We start from the raw sequence: 8,795 nt of genomic DNA, 5'->3' as shown, positions 1-8,795 counted from the left end.
CCAGCTGCTCCTTGGAAACCCTACAGTGCAGTTCTACTCGGTCCTATAGGATCGCTATGAGTCAGAATCGACTCGACGGCAATGGGTAAGGAAGAAGTAAGTGCCCATGTGAAGACAGTAGGGTCCTGTCCTTAGCGATTTTAGTCTTATCAGTTCTGTACAAATCATCAGAAGAACACTCTCTAGCTCCAGGAGCAATGTGGGACTGCCTGACAAGACCCAATGCCAGCTCACATTGCTGCACATGTTCTCACATCATCTGCTATTACTCTGCTAGTCTGTTGGAGTAACCCATCTAGGGAGGCAGGTGCCATGCTCTCCTGGAACAAGACATCACCTTCCACCTCCACTGCCTATATCCTAATATTAATATCCATTAATTCCCTCTCTCTTTATACTCTGGGTCTGGAAGCGTGCCTTAGTGGTGGAGGTGACAATCAAGTGGAAGGGTAAAATTAATTTGAATCTATTCCTGAGAATCATGATACCTTAATACATGGTTCGGGAGTCTAATAAAAAAGGAACTCAGGGCTAAAGGGAAGCATATAAGAACTCTTCTGACAGAGCCTATTTCAGCTGGTCTCCTGGAACATATCCCAATCCATCTCCAGGCTTTATAGCACCAACTTCCCTCCAAAAGTCCAGATCCACAATCCAGCCCTTTCCTGGACATCATCTAAATGCTGGACTAGCATCTCTAACACTGCATATTAAAAATTAAACCTCTATCCACCAAACAAGGAACCCTGGTGGCGCAGTGGTTAAGCTCTTGGCTGCTAACTGATAGGTTGGCAGTTCGAACCCACCAGCCACTCCTTGGTAGAAAGATGTGGCAGTCTGCTTCTATAAAGATTATAGAAATCCTATGGGGCACTTCTACTCTGTCCTACAGGGTTGCTATGAGTCGGAATTGACTTGATGGCAATCAGTTTGGTTTGTTTTTTTATCTACCAAACCTATTCCTCCTTCTGATTTCCCAATTTCTATTAATGACAGTACCATCCTCCCAGTTAGCCAAGCTAGAGACCAATGGGCTATCTTCAATTCCTGCCTCTACTTTATCCTCTACCTCTAATTAAGACTTTAAACCATCGGCCGGTCCAAGCAAATAATTTCTAGGACACTGAGGAACAAGGAGGAAGGGATGAATAGGAGGGATGTTCAGGAGACAGCTGATAGCATCTCCTGGGCAATCCAATAACACATCTTCACATCTTTACTTCCAGTCTTCTGGCCTCCTTCCTCCTAATTCTTCCCACACATACATATGTTTACTCTCCTCTCCCAAAACCTTCACTTGGTCCTCCATCTTACCTTCAACTTCCCTGCCAGAACACAAAATGACTTTTTCTGGATTTCTCTCACCATTCTTGTACTGATAACCTAAACTTTAGCCAAATTGGACCATTCCTTCATTCCTGAACTTGTCCCTTGTTTTTCTTGCTCGATATTTTTACTAATGTTGTTCCCATTATTTGCAAATTTCTTTCTCCACCATCTGTCAAATCCTTATTCATCCTTCAGGGCGCAGCTCCAATGATACCTACACCCTCCTCCAACTGAATGTATTCTTACTTTTTCTGGGCTAAAAAGCATTTTGTGTTTCTATGCTGCTTATCACATCTGCCTTATCACACTCTTACTCCCACCTGATGGCAGAAAGGCTTCTATTCCCACATAGATCCTAGCAGTGCCTTCCCCATAGTAATTACCCTAAAATTATGTTGAATGAATTAACTTCCCCATCTTCAACTCCTAGGGATAGTCCTGAAATGAAACCTACTAGTGGTACTAAAGTATAAATAACAAGAGAAGTGTTCATCCCAGCAAGTGTCTTGGTCTCTTTCGCTTTCTGTCTGTGCCTGTCTATCTCTGCCCGTATGTCTAGCTCAGTCTCTGTCCACTTTCTCTACCTTTGTCTTTCTTTCTCTGTGTCCACTCTCCCTCCCCGCTTCCTCTGTCTGGCTCTGTTGATCTGTTTTTCTGTCTCCTTTTCCCTGTCTTTGCCTTTTTATTGCCAATATGTCTTTGAATTTTTCTGTGTCTTCCTCTGTCTATCTATTTGTTTCTCTCACACCCTGCCCCCTCTAACCTGGAGGTCAGCCTCTGAGGCTCTTTCAAAACTCTGCTTAAACTGTAACTCAAAGTAGAGTACTATTGGGCCTTTTCAAGTTGGAACTCAAAGAAAAGGCTAAAGTCTGAAAACCCTGTAACTGCTAGGAAAATCAACCTTCCAGGCACAGGAGATAACCAGTGTTTATGGTAGAGGGCTTGAATTGGATTCCTCAGATACATTGAATGCTTAATTTACATGGCAAGGCATAAAGATATAAAAGGTGACCCACAACAGCTATTCACAACAATGCTAATTTCTCTAATTCTGGCTTCAAAGATAAGATGACATACTAGAGGCAAACAAAAAGTTCTAGAAAATTATTGACCATTTTGGCACCTTGCCCAGGAGACTCTAGGGATTTATATATAAAGTACAAATTAATTGAAACTAAAGGCACTTAACAATACCAACTATTCTTTCCAGTGCCCACTGTGAGACAAATATCTTGTATACTTTAGCTTATTTAATCCAAAAATAACATTTTATGGATATGGAAACTGAGTTTGAGGGTGGCTAATAAATTTCATGATCAGCCATTACTAAGCAGAGTAGCTAGGATTTGAACTCAGGTGTAGTCTGATTCTAAAGCTTGGGCTCCTAACCTCTCCAGCATTTTTAAAACTTGTAAATTCTTAAGAGTCACTTGGGTATTTACTAAAGGTTCAGATTCCTGATGCCCCACCTAAACCTTCCAAATCCCAGAGGCAGGACCTGGGAGTCCATTTGTTTTACAAATGACCCAGGTGATTTTTATCTTCAAGCTGGTTTGAGAAACAGTTGTTAGTTGCCTTGAGTTGGCTCCAACTCATAACAACCTTATGTACAACAGAATGAAAGTTTGCCGAGTCCTTGGCCCTTTTCATGATCATTGGTATGTTTGAGTCCACTGTTGTGGCTATTGTGTCAATCCATCTCATTTAGGTTTCCCTCATTTTTGTTGGCCCTCTACTTTACCAAACATGATATCCTTGGTCTTTCCTGATGAAGTGTGCAAAGTAAGCAAGTCAAAGTCTCACCATCCTCGCTTCTAAGAAGCATTCTGGTTGTATTTAAGACTGATTTGTTCATTCTTCTGGCAGTCCACAGTGTTTTCAATATTATTTGCCAACAATAAAATTCAAATGCATCAGTTCTTTTTCTGTCTTCCTTTTTCACTGTCCAGCTTTCACAAACATCTCCAAACCAAACCCGTTGCCGTCGAGTCGATTTTGACTCATAGTGACCCTATAGGACAGAGTAGAACTGCCCCACGGGGCTTCCAAGGAGCAGCTGGTGGATTCGAACTCCTTACCTTTTGGTTAGTAGCCAAGCATATAAGACAACTGAAAAGACTATGGCTTGGATCAGGCACACTTTCGTTATCAAAGTAACGTCTTTGCTTTTAAAAACTTTAAAAAGATTTTTTGCAGCAGATTCGCCCAATGCAATATGTTGTTTGATGCTGCTTCTATGTGCATTGATTGTAGATCCAAGCAGAATGAAATCACTGACAACTTCAATTTTCTCCATTTATCGTGATGTTGCTTATTGGTCTAGTTGTGAGGATTTTCGTTTTCTTCACATTCAGGTGTAACCCACACTAAAAGCTGTAGTCTTTGACCTTCATCTGTAAGTGCTTCAAATTATCTTCATTTTTGGCAAGCAGGGTTGTGTCATCTGCATGACGCTGAATTCTTCATCATATAGTCTGGCTTCTCAGATTATTTGTTCAGCATACATATTGAATAAACAAGGTGAAACAATACAACCATGCTGCACACCTTTTTCAATTTTGAAACACAGTATCCATTTGTTCTGTTCAAACGACTGCCTCTTGATCCATGTGGAGGTTGCACATGAGCACAACGAAGTGTTCTGAAATTCCCATTCTTCTCAATGTTATCCATAATTTGTTATCATCTATACTATGTCTTCACATAGTTAATAAAACACAGGTAAACATATTTCTAGTATTCTCTGCCTTCCTCGTTCCACACTAAATGGCTTCCCTAACCATTATGTAAAGGAGGGGAGAGAATAGCTTTCCCCAGTAGTTGCTAGCATTCATTCCTCCCTCCACTCTTCTTCATTTTTTTGCCTTTCAAAATTAGCCCTAGATTCTTTATTTAATCTATTGTTTAAATATATAGAAGTACCAGCCCCAGGGGCATCTGGATTGTAACCTGACTAAAGTCAATAAAGAGATGGAGGTTTATTAGTGGAATGTAAGTTGAGTAGAAGAGTATATTGTATTTATGTGGGGCAGGGGAAATGGGGGCTTTGTAATCTTCCTGACACTCTTAAAATCACACCATGTAGGTGATTGACGTTTTCACCTTTTTAAAGGTCAGCTCTTATTACAAAAGAGAATTTTCTTTTAATTAATAGAATGGACCTGATACTAACGATAGTAAACACCAAGAAAACATACAGGTTGAAAAGACAAAATAATAATGACTTACAACATATTGAGTGCCAGGCCCTATACTAAATGATTTACGTGAAACTTCTTGTGTAATACACAAAACAAACTTGTGAAGTAGCTAATTATCTGCAGATGACAAGAAAGAGGTGTATCAAAATTACTTGTCCATGATCTAAGGCTCCAACCCAGGACTGTTTGACTACAGACTCTGTGCCCTTAAAACTCTGCTGCACACAAAGGAGAATGAAGAACACCAAAGACACAAGGAAAATATTAACCCAAGAGACAGAAAGGGCCACATAAACCAGAGACTCCATCAGCCCGAGAACAGAAGAACTAGATGCTGCCCAGCTACCACCAATGACTGACCTGACAGGGAACACAACAGAAATTCCCTGATGGAGCAGGAGAAAGTGGGGTGCAGAACTCAAATTCTGGTAAGACCAGACTTAATGGTTTGACTGAGACTAGAGGGATCCTGGAAGACATGGCCCCTGGACTCTGTTAGCACAAAACTAAAACCATTCCCAAGGCCAACTCTTCAGACAAAGATTTGACTGGACTATGGGACGTAAAATGATACTCGTGAAGAGTGTGCTTCTTAGCTCAAGTAGATACATGAGACTAAATGGGCAGCTCCTGTCTGGAGGTGAGATAAGAAGGCAGAGAGGGTCAGGAGCTGGTTGAATGGACACGGAAAATCCAGGGTGGAAAGGAGGAGTGTGCTCTCACAGTATAGGGAGAGCAACTAGGGTCACGTATCAATGTGTGTATAAATTTTTGTATAACAAACTAACCTGAATTGTAAACTTTCACTTAAAGTACAACAAAAAAACAAAAACTCTGCTGCACAGCCTCCAGTACAAATAGGTCAATGAAAGATTTAGATAAATTCACTGATTGCAGATCCCTAATGAAATATGAGGAGCCCTGGTGGTGCAGTGGTTAAGAGCTCAACTGCTAACCAAAAGGTTGGTGGTTTGAATCCACCAGCCGCTCCTTGGAAACCCTACAGGGCAGCTCTGCTCTGTCCTATGGGGTCGCTATGAGTCAGAATCAACTTGATGGCACTAGGGATGAGATATGAGAAGTCCCTGGGTGGTGCAAGCAGTTAACACACTCTGCTGCCAACTGAAAGGTTGGCTGTTCTAACCCATCCAGAGTTGTCTCGGAAGAAAAGCCTAGTGATCTGCTTCCGAAAGGTCACAGCCTTGAAAACCCTATGGAGCAGTTCTACTCTGCATACAAAGCGTCACCATGAGCTGGAACTGACTTGACAGCAATTAAAAACAACAGCAACAACGAGATATGAAAGGATGTTTTAGGATAGAATATTTTAAAAAATATTTTGAACTATTCATTTTAGAGGCAAAGTATAGAGTTCTTCTAGGAAAATATTCCCTGGTATCACTTTTAGAGAGACACTGATTTAATTCAGTATGGCATTTCTTATATTCTTATGTATATCAGCAACTAATTATTTCAGGCCATTAGGGTACTATTTGGAGCAATTGTTTCAAATCCACTTAAATTTAGAGCTCTTTTTCTGAATCCTGAGAATCCCAAATTTCCCAAATCTATAGACTTTAAGACATACATTTACAAAAAATTTCCTGTATGGTGATTAAAGAGTTCCCCCAAAATAGAGTGACTAGAGAAAGATGAAGGCATTCTTTTCCTTTCTTGAACTGTGTCCTATTCTGAAAATTTTCTCCCCATTATGCAAAGAGAAATAATAGTGCTGTAGAATATAATAAAAATGCCCCTCACCTAGAGATACAAGGTATTAAGATAATTGAGATACATGCGTGTGTATATACTAGTACATGGAACCTGTACATGGACCAAGAGGCAGTTGTTCCAACAGAACAAGGGGATACTGTGTGGTTTAAAATCAGGAAAGGTGTGTGCCAGGGTTGTATCCTTTCACCATACTTATTCAATCTGTACGCTGAGCAAATAATCAGAGAAACTGGATGATATAAAGAAGAATATGGCATCAAGACTAAAGGAAGACTCATTAAAAACCTGCAATATGCAGATGACACAACCTTGCTTGCTGAAAGTGAAGAGGACTTGAAGCACTTACTCATGAAGATCAAAGACTACAGCCTTCAGTATGGATTACACCCAACATAAAACAAAAATCCTTACAACTGGACCAATAAGCAACATCATGACAAATGGAGAAAATATTGAATAGTCAAGGATTTCATATTACTTGGATCCACTATCAACACCCATGGAAGCAGCAGTCAAGAAATCAAACGAGGTAATGCATTAGGCAAATCTGCTGCAAAAGACCTCTTTAAAGTGTTAAAAAGCAAAGATGTCACCTTGAGGACTAAGGTGCCCTGATCCAAGTCATGGTATTTTCAATTGCCTTATATGCATGTGAAAGCTGGACAAGGAATAAGGAAGACTGAAGAAGAATTGATGCCTTTGAATTATGGCATTGGCAAAGAATATTAAATATAGCATGGACTGCCAGAGGAATGAACAAATCTGTCTTGGAAAAAGTACAGCCAGAATGCTCCTTAGAAGCAAGGATGGCGAGAAGTTGTCTTACATACTTCGGAAATGTTATCTGCAGGGACAAGTTCCTTGAGAAGGATATCATGCTTGGTAAAGTACTCCTTGCTGTCAAGTTGATTCTGACTCATAGCAACCCTACAGGACAGAGTAGAACTACCCCATAGGGTTTCCAAGGAGCGCCTGGTGGATTCAAACTGTCGACCTTCTGGTTAGCAGCTGAATTCTTAACCACGACGCCACCAGGGTTTCCAGGCAATACACAGACCAGCCAAAATTTAATCAGTAAAGAAAAAAGGAGCCCTCATAGCTGTCTCTCTTTCCCACAGACCCATTCCCCAAAGACAACCACTTTCAAACATTTTGGGTTTTACTTCTTCTGTTAACATAGTATGCTAAATTAATATCACTTTTTTTTCTGTAATAAATCCCATATCCATCATTCAGCTACACAAATTATCAACATTTGCCAATCTTGCTTCATTTACAACCCCCCTCCTTCCCTTTTTTTCCTCTGAGGTTTATTTTTGTTTCAGGTTTTCTCTCCCTAGCTAACCAGTCATTGGGGCAGGGGCCAAGTGTAACTTCTGGTTCCAATATCTATTCCTTCCATGCCCTGTTCAATGCTAGGAAACCTTACACCTTTGCTGGGTTGTTTGCAGAGGAAACAACTTATGTTGTTGGGAACACAGGGGATAAGGTAGAATCTGTAACATTGGGCCACTTTTTTTCCCCTAAACTGGATTTGCTGGTTTTATTAACACTGTTTTTGGTATAATTGACAATGAGCTGCACATATTTAAAGTGTACAATTTGACAACTTTTAAAATATATACATCTGTGAAACCATCACACAATCAAAGTAATGAACATATCCATTACCCCAAAATGTTTTCTTGTTCCCTACCTGACTTCCCTTGCACCTGTTTCCCAACCCAGAAACCACTGATCTGCTTTCTGACACTATAGATTAGTTTTCATTTTCCAGAGTTTTATATAAATGGAACCAAACAATATATACTCCTTTTGTCTGGCTTCTTTTGCTCAGCATAATTATTTTGAGATCCATTCATGTTGTATGTATCAGCAGTTCATTCATTTTTATCACTGAGAATTATTCCATTGAATGGATATACAACAATTTATCTAATCACCTCTTGATAGACATTTGGATTGTTTCCAGTTTTGGGCTATTACAAATGAAGCTGCCATGAGCATTCATGTACAAGTCTTTGTATGAACACATGCTTTCTCTTCTCTTGCTTGGATAAATACATAGGAGTGTAACAGCTGGATTGCATGGTAGGTGTATGCAATACTTTTAAGAAACTGCCAAGCTGTTTTTCGAAAGTGGTTGCATAATTTTACATTCACACCAGCAGTGTATGAGAGTTTCAGTTCCTCCATATTGTTGTCAACACTTGGCATGGTCAATCTTTTTAATTTTAGCCATTCTAATAGGTGTATAATAGTCTTTCATTGTGTTTGTTTGTTTGCTTTGCATTTCTCAGATGACCAATTTTGCGCATCACTTTGTGTGCTTATTTGCTAGCCTTTTATCTTCTATAAGTTTCTTAACTCTCCAGTAATCTATAACAGTTCCCAACAACCCCACTTTTTCCCACCAACTCCATTTTTCCATGCCATTTAAAAAAAAATTTTTTATTGTACTTCTGGTGAAGGTTTACAGAACAAATAGATTCTCATGAAACAGTACTATACATATTGCTTTATGACATTGGT

Source organism: Trichechus manatus, unplaced genomic scaffold (assembly GCF_000243295.1).
Source record: "Trichechus manatus latirostris isolate Lorelei unplaced genomic scaffold, TriManLat1.0 scaffold00051, whole genome shotgun sequence".
In the NCBI taxonomy this organism is placed as follows: domain Eukaryota; kingdom Metazoa; phylum Chordata; class Mammalia; order Sirenia; family Trichechidae; genus Trichechus; species Trichechus manatus.
This window is presented reverse-complemented; position numbering follows the sequence as displayed.